At 40.2% G+C, this 20974-nt stretch overlaps 1 protein-coding gene across 1 annotated transcript in view; it reads right to left on the reverse strand.

Annotated features, from left to right (window-relative positions):
• CCDC102B (coiled-coil domain containing 102B) overlaps nt 1-20974 on the reverse strand; it is a 604790-nt gene that overhangs the window by 130444 nt on the left and 453372 nt on the right. The window lies entirely within an intron of this gene.

Consider the following 20974-nt stretch of genomic DNA (forward strand, 5'->3'; position numbering starts at 1 on the left):
TCATGACAAAATTAGTGGAATATTTTTTTCTGTGTGTCTGCTGCATGATTAATGACAAGTGTTTCTTCAATATGCCAAAATATTTTTAAAGGTGGGTTAAATCTTGCAACAACTGTGACTTCTGCAAGTGAAAAACACATAAACAAATATTTTATTGGCTTGTTATCAGTGATACCTGCATTTGACATCTCAAATACATGTTGATTGGACAGAGCAATTTAATTATCTGAAGGACTGTTAACACTTCTAGAAAAGGGGGGTATTTGTCGGTGCAATACATTTTCATTAACTGTTAAATCACATAAGTCATCTCTAATACTGTCCCTTGACATTGAAAGCAACTAAGCTCTCTCCAGAGTTAAGATCTCAAGGGATAAGCTATAAGATGGTGTTTGGAGTATTGATACCATGGTGATTACCATAGCAACCAAACCTATGCTGCTCATTTTCAGAACTACGGCTGTGTCACATACAGTTGGAAAACTGAAAAATAAAAGCTTCCCAGCTTGTGAGTCTTGGTAAAGCAGTTTGGTGTAATATGTATGGCTACATATGTACATTCTCAAAAAAGAAATTTTAAGCTTGGATAAAAAAAGTTTTAAGGAATTAAGACTAGAAGATAAGAATTTTTTGTCTTCCTGAAGATAGGGAAACCCTGTAGTACTTTAAAGCCAATCAACTTTCCAAAACATTCTAACAACCAGGTTGTGTTTGTTCTGAACACTGATAGAAGTTATAAATGGTATTTTGTTTGAGGCTAGGTTCAACTCTTGTCATGTCATGCGCAGTTGGTTTTTCACATAATTGAGGTTTTGTCCAATGCTGCAAAACTCCCCTATGTTTTAAGCGTCAAAAGCATAAAATGACCTGGATTTTTAGGACGGACAGAAGAGTTTTTAGACTGTACCAGGGTAGCATTTCTATTTTGTTGGTGTTATATGTTGTTTACAGAAGTAGTGAATGTCAGCACAAGAAATCTGAATTCATCTACTATTTCACACGACTTATTAATTTTGTGTTCTTATAGCTTTCTTTTAGATACAAATAACAGCTACATGCTATATAGTAGTTTTTCTAGTGCTGAATCTTGAGAGCATGCTTTCAACAACAACAAAATCCTAGCATTTATACCAATTTATAGGATGTTAAGCAGAGTTAGAGTGGTTTGGACAGTGGCAGTTAAAATAGGTATATGTTTGCCATCCAGCATATGGAATGTCAAACTCCCTGGCGTTTACTGAACTCAAGTGTACTGCCATTTCATTTCAGCTTCATAACATTGCAGTTAAAGTAGATTTAACTGAGCATTCCCCTTTTATGTTGGGAATGAATAACTTGTGGTATAAAACAAAATGACTATTTTTTTTGATCATGTAAAGAGCTCCACACAGTCAGGTGTCTATTTTAACTTGAATGGAAGCGCTCCAATTTTATTTTACCTTGTTGAATTTATCAGCTGTAAATGTGTGGGTTTTTGTTTTTTTTACAATAATAAAACATTTAAAAGTACTGCTTTTCACTCCTTGGTGCTCTATTTGCACATAGTTTGACATATATAATAGTATATAATAGAGGAGATATATAAGAAACTGGGATCAGACCAGCATTCTTTTTCCCACATGACTTTTGAAACCCACGAGATGACATTGGCCGCAGCCTTCTCCCACTGTTGTTCCCCAGCTGCAACTGCTGTTGTTAAAGGTAATTAGCCATCATGACTGGTAGCCATTGTAATAGCCTTATCTTCCATGAATTTGTCTATTGCTCTTTAAAAGCCCTCTAAGCTGGGAACCATATTGTGATAATTCCATATTTTAGCCATGTGAAGAATTTTGTATGTGTGTGTACGGGATTTAGCATTATGGAATGATCCAGGTTCTAGTATATGTGGCAAGCTCTTTATCCACTTTCTCCACACTATGGCATACTTTTATACAACTTTGTACTGTGTTTCCTTCCCCTTACTTGAATTTTTCCTAAATAAAAGAACCCCAAATACACGTCGTCTTCATAGGGGAGTTTCTTCAGCCCCTTAATCATTTTACACTTCTTCAATGCCCTTTTTGAGAGGCAGCAACCAGAAATGCACACAGTATTCAAAGTATAGTAATAACATATGTTTGTGTAAAGGTACTATAATATTGGGAATTTAATTTTAGATCTAAGAACCCCTAGTAAGGAATTCTCCTTTTTCATGGTTGTTGCTCAGTCGCTCAAGGTTTTCAGCGAGCCATCCACCATGACTCCCAAGATCTCTTTTCTGGTCAGTTGCAACTAGCTCAAACCACATTGGTGTATATGTAAAATTGGAGGGGAAAGTACCCCCAACGTACTAGCACAAGCTGTCCATTTAATGCATATATTGGTAGAAATGCTACATAAATTTGCTTTGAAAAAATGTATCTGTTGGGCAAAATTGCATACAAAAAATTGCACCAAGATTTTCATGAGGGTTTTTAAAATAATGATGATAGGAACTCATGTGAAAATGAAAAACTGAATTTAAGATTAGAATGATAAGAAATGGAAAAGCTGAAATTTTCATGTTTTCTCATCCCTAGGCGGGCCATAAACACACAATTGGCATGTCTTCAGAGGAACATGTTGGCATCAGTCAGGCTTGCAGCAGGAAAGAATTGCCTTGAAAAATACTCACCTTGTGTGAGTTTAATGTGCCCTGTATACACAATGATATAATATTCAATCATGAACTGTGTTTTCCATAGTTTCTTAAAAAACATAACCAGCAAAGAAGGCAATATACAATAATGAAATGCCTTATAAATCTGCTATGTTGCGGGCAAATGTTTTTTCCTTACAGTAGTGCACGTTTTGTAAAGGATCATCAAGAGGGATGCTGTCAGTGCTACTAAACAGAAGGGTGTTTTGTATTTGTTACCTCTGATGTACAAAGCAGAAGCACAGCACTCCCTTTCAATGGGTCATAATCATCTGTCATCCGCAGCTGGAAAAAGCAAACCTATTGGCACAACACTTGTCAGATGTTCTGACATGCAGGCACATTTAAGTAGAAGACATTTGGTTGGTTGTCTGAGACCTCTATTCTTGTAAACAAGGAAGCAGGCTATATCCCTGTGGTCTGACTTACCTCTTTATGATAGGGATTCTCAAGTGCTGGGAAGAATATAATCAATTTGATCCAAATTTTACTGCTCGTGGGGCTTGGGAAAGCATAGATTCTCCTTTGGCCCACCTACTATTCCACGGTTTCTCTGCTTTGTTGATCTCTGAACTGCACAGGATGAAAGGCATTTCTGCTTCTATTCCATGAGGAAAGACCGTTTTTGGCCAATATACCAGATCTCGCAAGAACAAGAAATGGGTGTGTGACTGTTTTTAGGCAAGAACTATCAATCCTTAGCTGATGGAGTACTCAGAATATTTCCTTGCACAGATTTACCCAGTAGGACTGATTTTTATTTTGCTACATGGTTGCAAATATGGTCTTTAATGACCACTTTTCAGAAGACGTTTTCTACTGGTACAGTTACTTTGAGTCGGCGACTTCTCTGTTTAAAAACATTTGCAACTTGGAGAGGTTCTGTTCTTTTGATTAAAAGGAATACTGGGTTAATATAACTGTGTACCTTTTACTTCTTGTGCAGAACTAGCAGCCTGTCAAAGGCTAATACTCCTTATCTCTGGAAATTTGTATTAATGCTGTAGTAGCTGCTCAAACATTGCCTCTTGTGTAAATTCATAGTAGAGGTGTACTGTCTAAAGGCCAAGCAGAAGAGACTGGCAGAATATTTGTGGCAGCCACAAAACTCACTGGGCAACCTTGGGCCAATCACTATCTTTCAGCCTAGAAATGCTTCACATGGTGGATGTAAGGATGAAATGTGGAAAAGGACAACCATGCACCCCACCTTGAGGTCCTTGGAGGAAAGTGGGAATATAAATGTCATGATCAATATATCAACTGCAGCAAAGAAAGTAGATGCAAATAGATAGCTTGAGGGATAAACAGGCAGTGCCTGCTATTCACACCGGGAAAACCATTGAGACTTACTACTGTATAATAAGGAAAAGGAAAGATTTTTTTCCCCTTATCCCTCTCATTGTTGGGATAAGCGTGAACTGGCTAGAGCTGGCACCCCCAATGCCAAGAGGATAAAGCTCTAACCAATAAAATAAATATACTGTTGAAGGAATGCAGTACTGCAGGTCAGCGTTGGTAAGTCTCCAAATTTCGTTCTGTATGGGACAATGACAATAAAGAGTATCGTATCTTATCGTATGATGATGATGATTATATTTATACCTGCCCATATTAAAACACCAAACATTGAAAACTTCCCGATACAGGGCTGCCTTCAGATGTCCCCTAAAAGTTACATAGTTATGTAGTTGGTACTGTTTGGTGGAGTAGTTGCGTAGACAGTACGCAATAAGCAAATGGACCCCAGACCACCCCAAGCTTGGTGCCTGAGGAAAGTCACCCCGGTTCCCTGCAAGGAATTTTGTTTGTGTTTTATATTAGTCACTGCATGAGAATTAATAATTTATTTCGTGTCCAGTCAGGCTAGCGTTTTGTTTCATGTTTCTGTTGGAAATTACAAACTGCAGAGAAAAAAATTTATTTCCTAGTATTAGGTCAAGTTCAAGGTACAGGTAATATGCAAAGATGGTTTAGAATATGTATATTTTTTTCTTTTTTAAAACAAGCAAACACATCATCCTGCCAACAGCCCACCTGCTATTACAAGGATTTATTTGACAGAAATGCTGTTTCTTTAAGAAATGTCAGGCTGTTTAGTATGCGAGATTTACCATTTGGCCCAAGGATCTTTATTTAGTCTGAATGGCTGTAAAGTAAATGGAATTATTCAAGGTTGTTTCAGCTTATCAGATGAAGCTTCTCAATATATGTATGCTACCCATGTAAGAGTTTTCTTTTGATCCTTAGTGCTCTGTGTGTGCGTTAGCTTGGGGGTTGTCAATGTTCAGTTTCCTACATGTAAAAAGCCTGCATTTACAGAGAAACTAGAGATTTGGCTTTAGGAATTTGTGCTTCAGCTAACAAAGAATTCATTAACACCTCCATTCAGTGCACATGAAGGCAGATAAGCAACAACTGAATAATTTTGTCTTGACCTTCAGTGATAAACATATTCAAGCAAATTACTACTTTCCCTCTAGCCAAATGTTAATTTCTGTGATTAAAGTACTGCACACACCAACTTATCATTTTGCCACTACTGTTGATCATACATGCATGCAATTGTTCGATGAATAATTATAAGATTGTTAATTAGAACATGGGGCATATATATTTCTCTCCTCTCCCATGTATTCACTGGCAGAGGGTTGTTTTTTTTAATGCCCCTAACGACTCCATTAATTATTAACAAGATCTGGAAATAACAGCATTTATTCCACTTGTAATAGCAAAGAAAAGGAAATACTGCTTAAAATCATTTTGTGAATGAAGGACAAGTATTTAAGGCAATGAGGTCTATTTTCCTTCCCTTGGCAAAATTCTTTGCTTCTCAGCCAATGCTTTCATTACCTACTAAAAGGCATGTGATGTGTTCCTCCTGTTGCCACTTGGATCACTCTGGAAACTGGCTGTGTGTGGCGTCGGCAAACTTTTCACTCAACTGAATAGTGTGAAATGTCATGGGAACATGTGGAAAGATCCAATCCATGTGGTCCAAGTACATGGAACATCTGCCAAACAGACAGTTTGGCAAGTGGTCCAGTTGGCAGATGGAAAAGAAGGAGCAGTCATGACACATAAATGCAAACTTGTTGGCAGGGGTGACGTTACTGGTGTTGGCACTGACGTGTGGCTGTAGGACTGCCGACCCAAGTGGAGACTGGTGATGGAGCCCTTTTGCTCAGGACAAGTCCAGGCACTCAGCAAAAGAAGACAGAACAGAACACGAACACTGGCGATTTATTGGACAAGCCTATTTTCTGCCAGCCAAATTTCTAATACAGGAACAGCTACAAGCAGCACCATTGAATGTTGTGGAGCCACTTCAAACCTGACCAACAAAAGAGGAATAAGAGGGAGGGCAAATTGGTTGCCCCATCTCCTGGCATGATATATTAGATTAAGGGTCTAAGGGCCAAAAGTTAAAATGCTGGAATATTTTTTTTAACGTGTATATCAGCTTCACAAATGTCTCTTCCCGCACAACCAAGAAGATGAAGATTTGGGTTTAAGGGCTGCAGCTTAATTAAATAAACATAATTCAGAAGACTGCAGCAGACAAGATTGATAACCTGTGCAGGCATCCTATTTGGGTCAGAACTTAAAGAATAGAACCCCGGTCTCTCTCGAGTGTAACCCCACCCTGGTTCCAAGCCATGGATTGGAAGGTTAATTGGTATGTGTCTTGCCCAGTCCTTCTCACCCACAGGCGTGTAAGTGCCCCGTTGTTACCTTCACCTTTATCCTGTAGTCAATTAGCGCTGGATTTGGGGCAGCACAGGTGGCTCCCCCACACAACGTGGTGAGCCGAGGGGCTGCAAAATTGAGAAGATCCATAATTGAGAAGCTCCATAATTGAGAAGATCCATTTGGGGACACCAAATTTTGGCCTTGTACAAAAGATGCCCGAAGTCTGCCCCTGTCTCTAACTTTCAGAAGTATGCAGCCCCCAAAGCCCAAGGGACACTCCTCCCTGTTCCACCCCAAAGCCAGCCAGTGATTAGAGGTAGATGCCCCTTTATGAAGCTGGTGCCTCCAGTGCTTACCATGGCAGCAAATTGTTTTAAATGATTTTAATATCATAGTTTTTCACCGACGTCATCAGCCCTGGCCCTGATGGTGAAGGGCAAGTAAGAATCTAGATTATGATGCTAATAAGAAATAATAATAATAATAATAATAATAATAATAATAATAATAATAATAATAGATAATGATAAGATTGTATTGTATTTCTTTCTCCCTGGCCACACAACAGCCTCCTGGGTGAGTCCAGAGCAGAGTGTTCTCCACACTGAAAGCATCATAAAGGGGACTTTCTTTCCCAGCTCCTCATTATAATGTGCAGATCTCTGTATATGACCTCTGTTCTAAAAGTTGTTGGTGCTTTGCCGATGGAGTTTAGAACTGTCCTCAAGTTTTGCAGTCTTAAATTATGATCTACAGTTCTAATTTTACACCTGCTCTTCATCAAGGTCACTGTCGATGCTAAGGTTTGTGTGCGAGAGAGTTTTAATGAGAATATAATAAACATACAACTGATGCTATGAGGAGCTTGATTAGGCACAAGGGCTAAAAATGTATCCAATGGTTTTTTGTTTGTCAAGAAAGGGCAATTCTGTGTCTGTAATATATGAATAAAACATTAGCTAGGTCATTAAAATGCATTGCTAACTATTGCTCTCTTAGAATTGTCATCTATTCATGAATGCATGGAACTGAAACGCTATTAATATTAATCGCAAAAACATTGCATCTTTACATTTCTATAAATGGATCAAACAGGTAATTTATTTTCCTGAAAAATTGGGAAGAGAAAGGGACTTCTCAAACTTTTCTTCTGTAGGGCAGCTTGTTCGTGACTGTACTGTCCTATGTTATCATAGTGTCCTAAGGAATTATTATTAAATTGAAGAGATTTGGATGGAGGTCTTATGGCTACATAGGAGAATAAGTGTGTGGGTTGATGGGGTCTATTGGTACTGGTTGAGAGCTGCAACTATACTCAAGGTGTTAAAAGGAGGGTTTCAGAAGCAAGCTAAACTTTGTTTGACCCCACAGGATGTGCTGAATTTAAAACAGGGACTCCCATCCTAAACATACTTACCTGGGAGTAGGTCCTATTGAATTCTGTGGTTCCTGTTTCTAAGGGATGGTTGAGTCTGTTAATTTAGTGCAAATTTCTCTTAATATGCTCATTTTTGCAATGTAATTTACTGTAAAACAATGCAGTTTTGTATGTTGTTTTCATCAATATATACATTTTCATAATTTATATACACATTCATAAATATATACATGTATAAATATATACATATATACAGACACTTTAACCCCTGTTTATGCTTTTCTGTGCACAAATCTTGGCTGTAGAACTGCACTGCAAAATCTGGGGAACAGCAGATTTCAAGATGGCTGTTTGGTTCCTCCATTGTTTCATAAAGTATGAATTAGGTAGGTTTGCCTTTAGATGCAAAATGAAATGAAATTTTCTCACACCCATGTTCAAAGTAGATACTTTACTACAAGGCTTTCACAATATTTGTATTTTTAAACACTGACAGTTTTACCTGATTTTGAACACAATTTCAAGAAATTAAATGCGAAAGAGTTCACAATTTTTTGTTGAGGGTCAACTTAATGATGCCTGAAAGACACCACATGCTGAAGGGGGTATAGGTGAAAATTGACATCCATTTTAGGTGTCAGAGTAAGTAAAATGTGTTTTCTCTACTGAATGCCATAGTTGCACTGGTCTTAGGTTAGGACCAACTATTCATCAGCACCTTTGAAATTTATTGTATAGCCATGTATATTTGAAATGCCATGACGTATTAAAATATCAGTTATTTTAATCAGAAAGCCTGTGCTGGCGCAACATCTACACTGCAGAGTATCGATAATATTCACATTACTAAACACTGGCATTTAGGGATATTAATTTCAATGCCTCATATATTAAAGAGTTCCTTTGGGTAATCACTGCAGAGTTTCAGCATCCAAGAACTGCAACAACAGCTGTTAGTTGGGTAACTCCAATCAACCCTGCTTAGTATATACATTAAAAGCAGGTTGGAGCTTTTTCAAAAGAGGCAAAGTGGTTAATCTTTAAAACTTAGCTCTATAATAAACTATTGTGGCTAATTTGGCACTCATATCCAAAGTCATGCAGTGCCATATCTTATTAGTTTTTGCTGGCAGCAAGGCCTTGTCATGGACCAGAAACTGAATAGTGTGGTCAACATGCTAGCAACAATGCAAAGCACGTTATTCAAGGGAAGATGGGAAATCTTTTAAATAGATTCCACTATACAGCATCCTCTTTGCCAAAAGGGCATTAGGGCTTAAAGAAAGCTACCGTATTTTTCGCTCTATAAGACACACCAGACCACAAGATGCACCTAGTTTTTGGAGGAGGAAAACAAGAAAAGAAATATTCTGAATCTCAGAAGCCAGAACAGCAAGAGGGATTGCTGTGCAGTGAAAGGAGCAGTCCCTCTTGCTGTTCTGGCTTCTGGAATAGCTTTGCAGCCTGCATTCACTCCATAAGACCCACACACATTTTCCCTTACTTTTCAGGAGGGAAAAAGTGAGTCTTATAGAGCAAAAAATACGGTAATTCAACCATCTCCATGTGTCTTGTCCTACATGTTTTGAGATGTGCAATGGTGGTTGCTCACCAGCAAGGAAAGTCATTCTTTAAGCAATCAAAGGCATTATCTTGTTCATCATTGTTTTGTATATTCCAGACTTCGATGTTCCTGCAAAACCAGCAGCCTGCAAAACCCTCATTAGAGGGAGGTGATTACAGCTCTATTTTGAGTAAAGCTCTAGTGCAGTGGTTTTTCAAATGTACTAACTTCATAGGGAAAACTACATTAATTTATCTGTTCAGGAACCTCCAACTGCCTGACCCAGAGCTGAAGGTACGTTGGTCCTCACCATCATGTGGAATGAAATGAGAGTTTGGCCTAGACCTAGAACATACACAACATTCCCACATGGCTTTGTATTGCAAGGGGAGATTGTTGATGATGGGCCAGATTTTTTTGCCTGCCAAATGTTCACCTGAATAACTGCAGATTTTCCCATAGTGTGACGAAAATGCCCTGGTAAATTATTTGAACTGCAACTTGCAATTCAGTAGTCAACCACATGCTCAATACTCAACAGGTGAGATGTCACCTGTGTATAAGCCCTGAGAAATTTGAAAATGTGCTAAAAATAATAATGTCTCTCTGCCTTTGCATGCTCTAGTGGCACAGGTGCAAGAAGAGACTCATTTCATGTGCACTGGATCTGTGAATCCAATGAAGAAGATTTATTCATGCATACATAAATAGTTGTAAAACCCTATAACTTCTGTTTGACATTCCAGCTGAACTATTTAAAATTTTAAACGATGATGCTGTCAAGGTGCTACACTCAATATGCCAGCAAATTTGGAAAACTCATCAGTGGCCAGAGGATTGGAGAAGATCAGTCTACATCCCAATCCCAAAGAAGGGCAGTGCCAAAGAATGCTCCAACTACTGCACACAATTACACTCATTTCACACGCTAGCAAGGTTATGCTTAAAATTCTACAAGGCAGGCTTAAGCAGTATGTGGACTGAGAACTCCCAGAAGTGCAAGCTGGATTTCGAAGGGGCAGAGGAACCAGAGACCAAATTGCAAACATGCACTGGATTATGGAGAAAGCTAGAGAGTTCCAGAAAGACATCTACTTCTGCTTCATTGACTATGCAAAAGCCTTTGACTGTGTTGACCACAGCAAACTATGGCAAGTTCTTAAAGAAATGGGAGTGCCTGATCACCTCATCTGTCTCCTGAGAAATCTCTATGTGGGACAAGAAGCTACAGTTAGAACTGGATATGGAACAACTGATTGGTTCAAAATTGGGAAAGGCTGTATATTGTCTCGCTGCTTATTTAACTTATATGCAGAATTCATCATGCGAAAGGCTGGGCTGGATGAATCCCAAGCCGGAATTAAGATCGCCGGAAGAAATATCAACAACCTCAGATATGCAGATGACACAACCTTGATGGCAGAAAGTGAGGAGGAATTAAAGAACCTTTTAATGAGGGTGAAAGAGGAGAGCGCAAAATATGGTCTGAAGCTCAACATCAAAAAACCCGAAAATCATGGCCACTGGTCCCATCACCTCCTGGCAAATAGAAGGGGAAGAAATGGAGGCAGTGAGAGATTTTACTTTTTTGGGCTCCATGATCACTGCATATGGTGACAGCAGTCACGAAATTAAAAGACGCTTGCTCCTTGGGAGAAAGGCGATGGCAAACCTAGACAGCATCTTAAAAAGCAGAGACATCACCTTGCCAACAAAGGTCCGTATAGTTAAAGCTATGGTTTTCCCAGTAGTGATGTATGGAAGTGAAAGCTGGACCATCAAGAAGGCTGATCGCTGAAGAATTGATGCTTTTGAATTATGGTGCTGGAGGAGACTCTTGAGAGTCCCATGGACTGCAAGAAGATCAAATGTATCCATTCTTAAGGAAATCAGCCCTGAGTGCTTACTGGAAGGACAGATCGTGAAGTTGAGGCTCCAATACTTTGGTCACCTCATGAGAAGAGGAGACTCCCTGGAAAAGACCCTGATGTTGGGAAAGATGGCGGGCACAAGGAGGAGGGGATGACAGAGGACAAGATGGTTGGACAGTGTTCTCGAAGCTACAAACATGAGCCTGACCAAACTGCGGGAGGCGGTGGAAGACAGGAGTGCCTGGCGTGCTATGATCCATGGGGTCACGAAGAGTCAGACACGACTAAACGACTAAACAACAACAACATAACTTCTGTTTCCCTAACTGAAGCCATGCAAATCAGTTTCGGCTAAATACTTTGGAAAGATGTGGAACTCTAGCAAAACCTGAAACTACACCTTCCAATAAAATCCCATGCAAAAGTTATGCAAGGCATAATGAGCAGGAAAATTACAGTGCAGTGAAACATCTGCCAGTTACAGCAATCAGAAGAATCCTAGCCTTTGTAAACAAGCTTATAAAAGTGTGGAGACTCCCAAATATGCTCAAGATGAAATAGCAACTGGAGGTGGAAAGGATACCTGATTTTTTTTCACATCAGTTACGCCAAAACTACTTATTTGCAAACTCCCAGATGATGCTTTTATATGCTTATTTGCTTACTTTCAAATACATTCATGTTACTGTTTGTAATATCAAACTGAGTATTTGAAAAATATCTGCTAGTGAAAAGATGTGTGTAGTATTACCGGTGGTAATGTGTGTAGTATTACCTGTATACCTGAATGAGCGTCTCCACCCCCATCATTCAGCCCAGACACTAAGGTCCAGCGCCGAGAGCCTTCTGGCAGTTCCCTCACTGCAAGAAGTGAGGTTACAGGGAACCAGGCAGAGGGCCTTCTTGGTAGTGGCGCCTGCCCTGTGGAACGTCCTTCCAACAGATGTCAAGACAATAAGCAACTATCTTACTTTCAAAAGACATCTGAAGGCAGCCCTGTTTAGAGAGGTTTTTAATGTTTAATGCTGTACAGTGGTACCTCGGGATGTGAACGGGATCTGTTCCGGATCCCTGTTCACATCCTGAATAGAACGTAAGATGCGATGGCGCATCTGCATGTGCACGGGTCACGTTTTGCCGCTTCCGCACATGCACGTGATGTCATTTTGAACGTCTGCGCATGTGCGAGTGGTGAAACCTGGAAGTAATGCGCTCTGTTACTCAACCTGTAAGTAATGCCGCTCAACCTGAAGCACATTCAACCTGAGGTATGACTGTATTGTGTTTTTAATATTTGGTTGGGAGCTGCCCAGAGTGGCTGGGGAAACCCAGCCAGATGGGTGGGGTATAAATAATAAATTATTATTATTAGCAGTAGTAGTATTATGAAACTTGCAGGGCATTTTACATCTGCTCTCTAGGTCACAATACTTAAGTAAAATATGTTTCAAGAGGCAGACCCAATGGGGAGACTGATACCTTACATCTGGTGTAAGGAGATTGAGGTCTCGCCTGCTAGAGTGATATGTGCATGGACAGATTTACATTAGTGGATTTGCTCAGTCCCTAGTGTTCATTTTCTACAGAATGGGGTGATTGGGCTGAAAAGACGGCTGATGTAGCAGCATGGATGATACCACTCCAAGCTGCATTTTTATTAAATGACTAATAGTTGAAAAATCTCTGCAAATAGATCTCCAGCACTGGAAGCAAAATGTGGTGATAAAAGCCTTCCTGTTACATGTGCCAGTTTTATTTTTATGAGGTGTTTTATTATGTGGGCACACATTCCAAAGCCACATGCCCCACCTGTACTATGAAGTAGTACAGTCCATTCTACAATTCCATCATTCTACCTCTTATTCCTATCTCATTCTGCTGCATGTGTTGACCTACCATAAATAATTGGATTTTCTTATCATGCATGATCAATTTGCTTTCACAATGTATTTTACCCCAAATGGAACTGTGCACGTGTTTCTACTGCAATTTCTGTTCATTTTGAACATTTGAAGAGAGTGGCTCATGCCTTGAATTTGTGTCACAAGTCTTTAAGTTACCAAAGAACTTCCTTATTTGGTGTGTGTGTGTGTTTTAATAAAACCAAAGAAAGTTACTTTTGTTCTCATTTCAAAGCTCATGTTTCTATAGGAAGTACTTGGACAGTTTGGATCTTTCTTCAAGTGGGTATACAAAACAGAATAAAAAGGCCTTTTGTGAAGGTGGTAATAATCAAAACAATCTGTTGCAACTCCAATAAAAGTATTTAGGGTGATAAAGTCAAAAGTAAATACAGTGGTGCCTCGCAAGACGAAAAGAATCCGTTCTGTGATTCTCTTCGTCTAGCGGTTTTTTTCGTCTTGCAAAGCAAGCCCATTGAAGGATTAGCGGATTAGCGCTATTAGTGGCTTTTAGCTGCTTTTAGCGGCTTATCTGCTGATCGGATCAGCTGATAAGCGGCTTAGCGGCTTAGAAAAAGGGGGGAGGGGAAAAAACCAGCAGGAACTCGCAAGACATTGCCGTCTTGCGAAGCAAGCCCATAGGAGATTCGTTTTGCGAAGCACCTCCAAAACGGAAAACTCTTTCATCTAGCGAGTTTTCCGTCTTGCGAGGCATTCGTCTTATGTGGCACCACTGTAGAAAAGCTAAAATATATGTTCTCTGTAATAGCCCAAGGGTCTGTTCCAAGGATGGGAAAGATCCAATGAATCTAAAAATACTTCCCTTTCTGATTTTGTCTGCATTTTATAACGTATGAATAGCACTTCACCATCTGCACTATGCATTTAAAGTGCTATTGTGCCACTTTGAAGAGTCATGGCTCCCTCCAAAAAATCCTGGGAACTAAAGGCAGGTAGAAGGGGAAGCTCTGCACTGGTGGGAGGCCAGCTGAGCTGGCAAAAGAGAACAATTCTAGAGGAGCACAGATCCCAAAATAGTAAGTAGGAAAATGACATCGTTTACTCCAAGGCACCACTTCCTAGGAGAAAAGAACCAGGTTTAAGGGGTGTCTGTGTTTATATGAAAGCAATTTTGCTTCATTTAGATCAATTTACCACTCAAGATCTAAATTTGACATGTTGGACAGGGTTGTGTATGGGGCAAACTTTTTGCTCAAGATTCAGCAAGCTTTGTAGTTAAGTGAATGGATTCTGAGATCAAAGTGTGGAAACTGTTTTGTAATAGGATGGTTTGGTTAGAACTGGGCAAGGCAGGATGAGAAAATTGTTGAATAGCCTTGGCTGGTTGGTTGTATGGTTATCAATATAATGTCCATTGCCAGGAATAATATGACTCAAGGGGCCTGGGAGATTTTATAGATGAGCAGAAAAAAGGACAATTACAATGACCTCTACCAAGGGAAAGATTCCCATGGTGGGCATATAGTTACTTGGCATATTATCATTCTATTGTCTTGCCACATTGTGTGAAACCATTTTACCATAGTTCTCTACCTGATCAGAAATGTAGGCGATGGTCATCTCTAGCCATAAACTTGTGTGGGGCCTTCTAGGCTGTCAAACATGCAGGAATTTCTCCCTCTGATCCTGATTGATCACCCATCCCTGACTTATTGTAAAGCAGATTTGAAATTTCCAAGGAAATGTTTTTTCTGGAATTTCTGGGTGGGGTGTTTTTCATAGGTGATTGTGCAGAATGTTATGTAGGAGAGAGAAGGAGATACTACTGTCACTTGCAGCAACAATAAAAAACAAAATGCAACATTCGGATACAACAGAAAGAAGCTGTGTTACTATCACTGCTAATATTGAGAAAATGGAGAATGGGGTGTGTGTGAAGTATTTGTGCACAACTCTTGCCCTGTTAGAAGCAGTGGTTGATGGTGCCTTGAGTGCCTTTCTCCAGCTTAATAATACATTCCTTGCTCCTTTTCTGGTAGCAAAAACACTCTGACTGAAGCACATAAACATTGCAATTCATGTATATTACGGTGCTCCTCTAAAACTCTCAGTGTCACTGTCATTTTCTAACATTTCTCCAAAAGTTCCATTCCGTTGTTTGTGAATGTGGATTTGGCTGCTGTGATTGCTCTTTCCTGTTCTTCAGATTTTGCTTCCTTTTTAATTAGGTAGTGTAAAAATGGCAGCTACGCACAACCTTTAGCAGGAACATCTCTTGGTAGATTCAAAGCCTGTTATAGGCTTTTCATTATGGACTGCAGACTGTGTTGCTTTATCAAAGTCTTAGAACATTAAGCATAGTTATTTAGTTTTCATCAAAAGAGCAAGGATGGACTAACATGGATGTAGCTGGGGGTGTGTGTGTCAGGGGGCATCTGCCCCCCTCAGATCAATAAAACAAAAGAAATACTTAACTAATTGACCAATCATGTCGGTTCTGCGCCCCCAACCAAGTCCTGTCCCCTAACAAAAATCCTTGCTACACCCATGTAGACTGAGTAATAATCATGTCAGCTGACCCAGTTCAATCACAGTAGTTGTGGAGACAGGTACTCCATGTTTGAGACAGAGCTTTCCATACACTTCCTTGGGGAAAATGTTTTATCTGAAACTAAAAGTCAAGGTCTTGGGACGCGGGTGGCGCTGTGGGTAAAACCTCAGCACCTAGGACTTGCCGATTGTATGGTCGGTGGTTCAAATCCCCGCGGCGGGGTGAGCACCCATCGTTCGGTCCCAGCTCCTGCCCACCTAGCAGTTTGAAAGCACTCTTAAGTGCAAGTAGATAAATAGGTACCGCTTTATAGCGGGAAGGTAAACAGCGTTTCCGTGTGCTGCGCTGGTGCCGGCTCGCCAGAGCAGCTTTGTCACGCTGGCCACGTGACCCGGTAGTGTCTCCGGACAGTGCTGGCCCCCGGCCTCTTAAGCGAGATGGGTGCGCAACCCCAGAGTTGGTCATGACTGGCCCGTACGGGCAGGGGTACCTTTAAAAGTCAAGGTAAGGATAAACAGAATTGGTCTCACATGCTCAAGGGCCTCCATGATGCTGTGACAAGAGACCTCTTCTGCAAAACTTTCCACTTGACCAACAACCATGAGAAAATTGACAAGTAGAAAAGCAATATTGGCAGTCACACACACCAAAACACTATCCAGGACAAATCTCCAGAGTGCTGCTGTGATGACTGTGACTGCTTTGCTGGTTTAGTGTAGCTGTTGATAAGGTTAACCACATGCTAACCCTTTCTCTTAACCCAGCAATGCAGGTTCTGGTGGTGATAATCTTTTCAATGGTGTGCACAAGTTAAGTGCATTAGGCATGTAGATTCCAGTGCAAGAGAGTGCCACTGAAGAGGTAATCAAGGATATCTACATGGAAACTTCAAACAATGTTGTTAACCATGAAGTGTTTGCTTCCCCACTTCCCCAATCTGTGAAATGCGAATAACAGTGACCTTCTTCCTTAACAAATTTGCTTTGAAGGTGACAGGGAAAAGCATAGTTAGAAGAAGAAGAAGACGAAGACGAAGACGAAGACGAAGACGAAGACGAAGACGAAGAAGAAGAAGAAGAAGAAGAAGAAGAAGAAGAAGAAGTTTGGATTTGATATCCCGCTTTATCACTACCCGAAGGAGTCTCAAAGCAGCTAACATTCTCCTTTCCCTTCCTCCTCCACAACAAACATTCTGTGAGGTGAATGGGGCTGAGAGACTTCAGAGAAACGTGACTAGCCCAAGGTCACCCAGCAGCTGCATGTGGAGGAGCGGGAAAGCAAACCCAGTTCACCAGATTACGAGTCGACCGCTCTTAACCACTACACCACACTGTGAAAGTGATATATAAAGTAATAATAAACTTTGGATTATTTCTAATTGCCCCTTTTGTTTTGCCACAAAACCTATATGTATCCAATTGGAGGAGAGGCATATGATACTAGGAAAAAGAAGCTAATTCTGTCTTGCAGTTTTGGTTTAATCATCGTCGTTATGCTTGGTTATATTTTTAGTCATCATGAATACTACAGCTTGAGTTTTCTTTCCCATGGAAATTAAAACAGAGCTATATTTTACTATAATAGAGAAATGGCAAACTCTGTTACCTATGATAACTCAGTTCTTAGTTATATGTGTTTAGTTATAAGCTGCAAAATGATAGATGAAGCCATTTTTTGAAAGTGAGAGATTATAAAGATTAAAGACTGTGGTGACTTATCAAAATCTCTAATGCTTCCTTTTTGCTGTTGCTTTTAATTATTATCAGTGACACAGCATAAACTCCAACATATTGGATTGAAATGCCATTTATTTTTATATAGTCCCACTATTGTGCAGAAAAATATTGAATTTTGTAATTCGATGAACCAACATCCTACTGAGCATTAGTTATAGAGGCAAATAAAACTCAATATGCTGTGTCATAATGGAAGATAAAATTAGGGGAAACAGTTCACCAGCTTTATTTGGAGTGGTAGCCAAACATAATTTGGCCCATAAAACATGAGACTCGTGCATTTTTTGATAGGGGAGAAATGTCCTAATTGAATAATATGCAAGCCATAGTAACAAATTATATCAATTACTGCTAATCTTGGCTGTTATCAGAGTAATTCAACCATGTGAGAGAAGCACACTTGGTCCCACTGAAGCCATACATATTATATTTCTCTCCCTCAGCCTAAGTTGAGAGTGTCTCATGAGCAGGCATTCCAACAATCATATGTTATTTTCCTCATGAGGCTGTGCCAATGGGGTAACTTTTCATGGCAAATTTTAAATGTATGAATTTGAGTATTGTGTGAGAGATAATATTCTTGGTGCACACAGCAAAATGACCAACTCCCATGACCCACTGACAAAGAAATAAGGTAGTTTGAATGATGCAAAATGGTCATCACAATGCCATGTTGCCCATGAAGTCATATCAGCATAGCTATAACTGTACTGTCTGCTGTAGCAAAAATGAAGTGCCTTGTTGCATCTTAAACAGAGTTACAGTGGTACCTTGGGTTACAGATGCTTCAAGTTACAGACACTTCAGGTTACAGACTCCACTAACCCAGAAATAGTACCTTGGGTTAAGAACTTTGCTTCAGGATGAGAACAGAAATCGCACAGCGGCGGCAGCGTGGCAGCAGCAGGAGGCCCCATTAGCTAAAGTGGTGGTTCAGGTTATGAACAGTTTCAGGTTAAGAACAGACCTCCAGAGTGAATTAAGTTCTTAACCCGAGGTACCACTGTATTGTAGTATTTAGAGTTTCAGCAAATGCAGGCAGTAAGCAAAATCCTTGGTTGGTGTGTGTGTGTGTGTGTGTGTGTGTGTTTGGGTATAAAAATGGGAGCAGGGCAAAATGACAATGAAATCCAGAAGGTGCAATGTTTGTTTACGTTATGCACTCTGTCAAAGGCTGATGTGTATTGGGAGGTGCATCACATTATTCAATGAATCTTTGCTAGACTTAGCACAGAAAGGCGTACAGGTCAATTCAGTGAATATGATCTAGAAGAAGACCTCAGATTTTCCTCAAAGACACTATGTTTATATTCTTACATTAAGTAATTTCAAAAACATCTTCGCTGAGGTGTGTCAGGAGAAATGCTACGTAACTGCAAGAAAATTTTAAATTTCCCCTAAATTGGCTTCCCACTCAGAAAACAGTCTGGGTTATTTTTGAAATAATGTCTGAAAGGAAGGAAGACCTCAAATAAATAGCTTTCAGGCCTCTGATCTAAAAGGATCTGCTTTTTAGCTACTCTTTCCTTCTGTCTCCAGTCACCTAAACGTTCATCCTTTTGCCTCATGTGTGGATATCTCAGTTTGGTTTTACGTTGTAGATTGTTTTGTTGCCCATTGTCTGTGGATTGTTTTTATGTGCATAGCTTAGAAATACAAATAATAATAATTTCCGCTTTGCCTATCTAGATGGATCAGGGGTATAATGATAGAGCAATCTCATAGGACCCAGAGGAGGAGCTAGCTGTGCACCTGGGGAGGGGGCTAGCCCCCCACAGGGGTGGGGCAAGCAGCGAGCATCCCATGGGGATGACACCCAGAGCAGGGCAGGCCGCACCCACCACACTCCCCTTCCTCCACCAGTGATAGGACCATAGGAAGCTGCCTCAGAAAGTGACTCTTTCCCATCCCTGCCTGGAGTTTCTGGTGAATGAACCTGCAACCCTCTACTGCTGTACTAAAGCCCTTCCTCTGTTCATTCTCCTCCATGTTCTTCTTGCTAAGAGAAGTCTGCTTTCTTTTGATGTTCTGCCAGCCTGCTTTTTCTTTTCTTTTAACTTGTTTTTTTTAAAGTTAGAATTGTCCAATTATAATAAATAGCCTAGAAGCTATTTAACGCTGATGTTACCAAAATTACTACATCAGATTTCACTGGCTGTTTTGAGTCTATAATAACGTAATGGTTTCAACCATTGCAAGGTGGCAAAAAACACACCCCAGGCCTCGTATATCCTTGTCCCTTTCTTTTGTGTGATCTCATGCCATTAAATAATGCAGGTTACAACATGCCAGGACTTTCTCTTTAACAGAAGAAACACACAGTCACACACGACATTGCCGCTCATTTAATTGATTGGATGTTTGTATTCTTTCCTAACAATGCCAGAAATAGACAGAAATGATTTCACTTAGATTTTCCCAAGCAGAAAATGGAATGACATAAACTGGATTAAGCATGTAATATCCTTATATCTGCTGCCAAGTCCCCCCTCCTAATTTAGTATTCAATCATTATAATACAGTCCCTATATCCATATGTGTATACAGATGATGACATTGTCGGTAGAGATGGACTAGCTCCCTTTGGTTTGACTTGGTCAGGTCCATCAAATCCAAGTCTCTTTCAAAATTTGGAACTGTTGTGCTCCTGATTGCTCCACTATATATCCCCTGGGAACTGGGTGCTGCAGCATAGATAACAAAGAAGGCTTGCTTGTGGTTTTCCTGGGAACATCTCCCTGGCTACTATTGTAGCGCATGACGTAGAATGACACTTGTTAGTTTAACAGTCTTTTTTCTTTGTTATTGTTCTTACATGTAATACAATCATGGGATGCTTTCCATTAAGAACATAAGACAAGCCTGATGGATCAGGTCAATGGTCCCATCCAGTCTAGCATACTGTTCTCACAGTGGCCAGTCAGATGTATGTGGGGAGCTGGTGTCAGAGACTGGCAGGACACTGATGAATGTGCACTGGAGGAAGGGGGGGATGGAGTCTGACTTGAGAGAGGGGGTCAGTGATTTGTGGGGAGATGTACCGGCAAGGAGGCAAGAGTCGGAAGGAGGGGAAGCTTCAGTGCTGGAGGGTGGAGCACAAGATGGGAGACCCATCCAGATGGGTGGGGTATAAATAGTAAAACAACAACAACAACAACAACAACAACAACAACAACAACAACAACAACAATGCAAGTTGGTTAGCATCACTGCCACCTGTGGGAGTGCGTTCCATAGTTCATGCGTTGCAAAAATATTTTCTCTTATCTGCACCAAATATTCCAACATTCCTCTGAGATATTATTCGACTCCATGTCCCATCAGCCCCAGACAACATGTCCAACAGTTATGAACGAAGGGAGTTGTAGTCCAACAACATCTGAGGGACACAGATTAGCAAGTTCTGCCCTAAAGTTTTGAGAATGAAAAAAAAGAGGGGCAGGACGCACAAGAGATTTTATGATTTTAGAAGCAATAAACAGATAATTTTTCTCCACCATTCATAATGCAAGGCTTTGGGATCAGCTGATAGCATGTAGTAAATTCAGATTTTGTTGTCAGCAGCTTATGTGACTAGAATTATTAGTATTTTCATCAGCAATTATTAAGGAATAAATTGTACCTAATAGGCTAGCAGCA

The sequence above is a fragment of the Podarcis bocagei genome (assembly GCF_964188305.1).
Source record: "Podarcis bocagei genome assembly, chromosome: 8".
Lineage (NCBI taxonomy): Eukaryota > Metazoa > Chordata > Lepidosauria > Squamata > Lacertidae > Podarcis > Podarcis bocagei.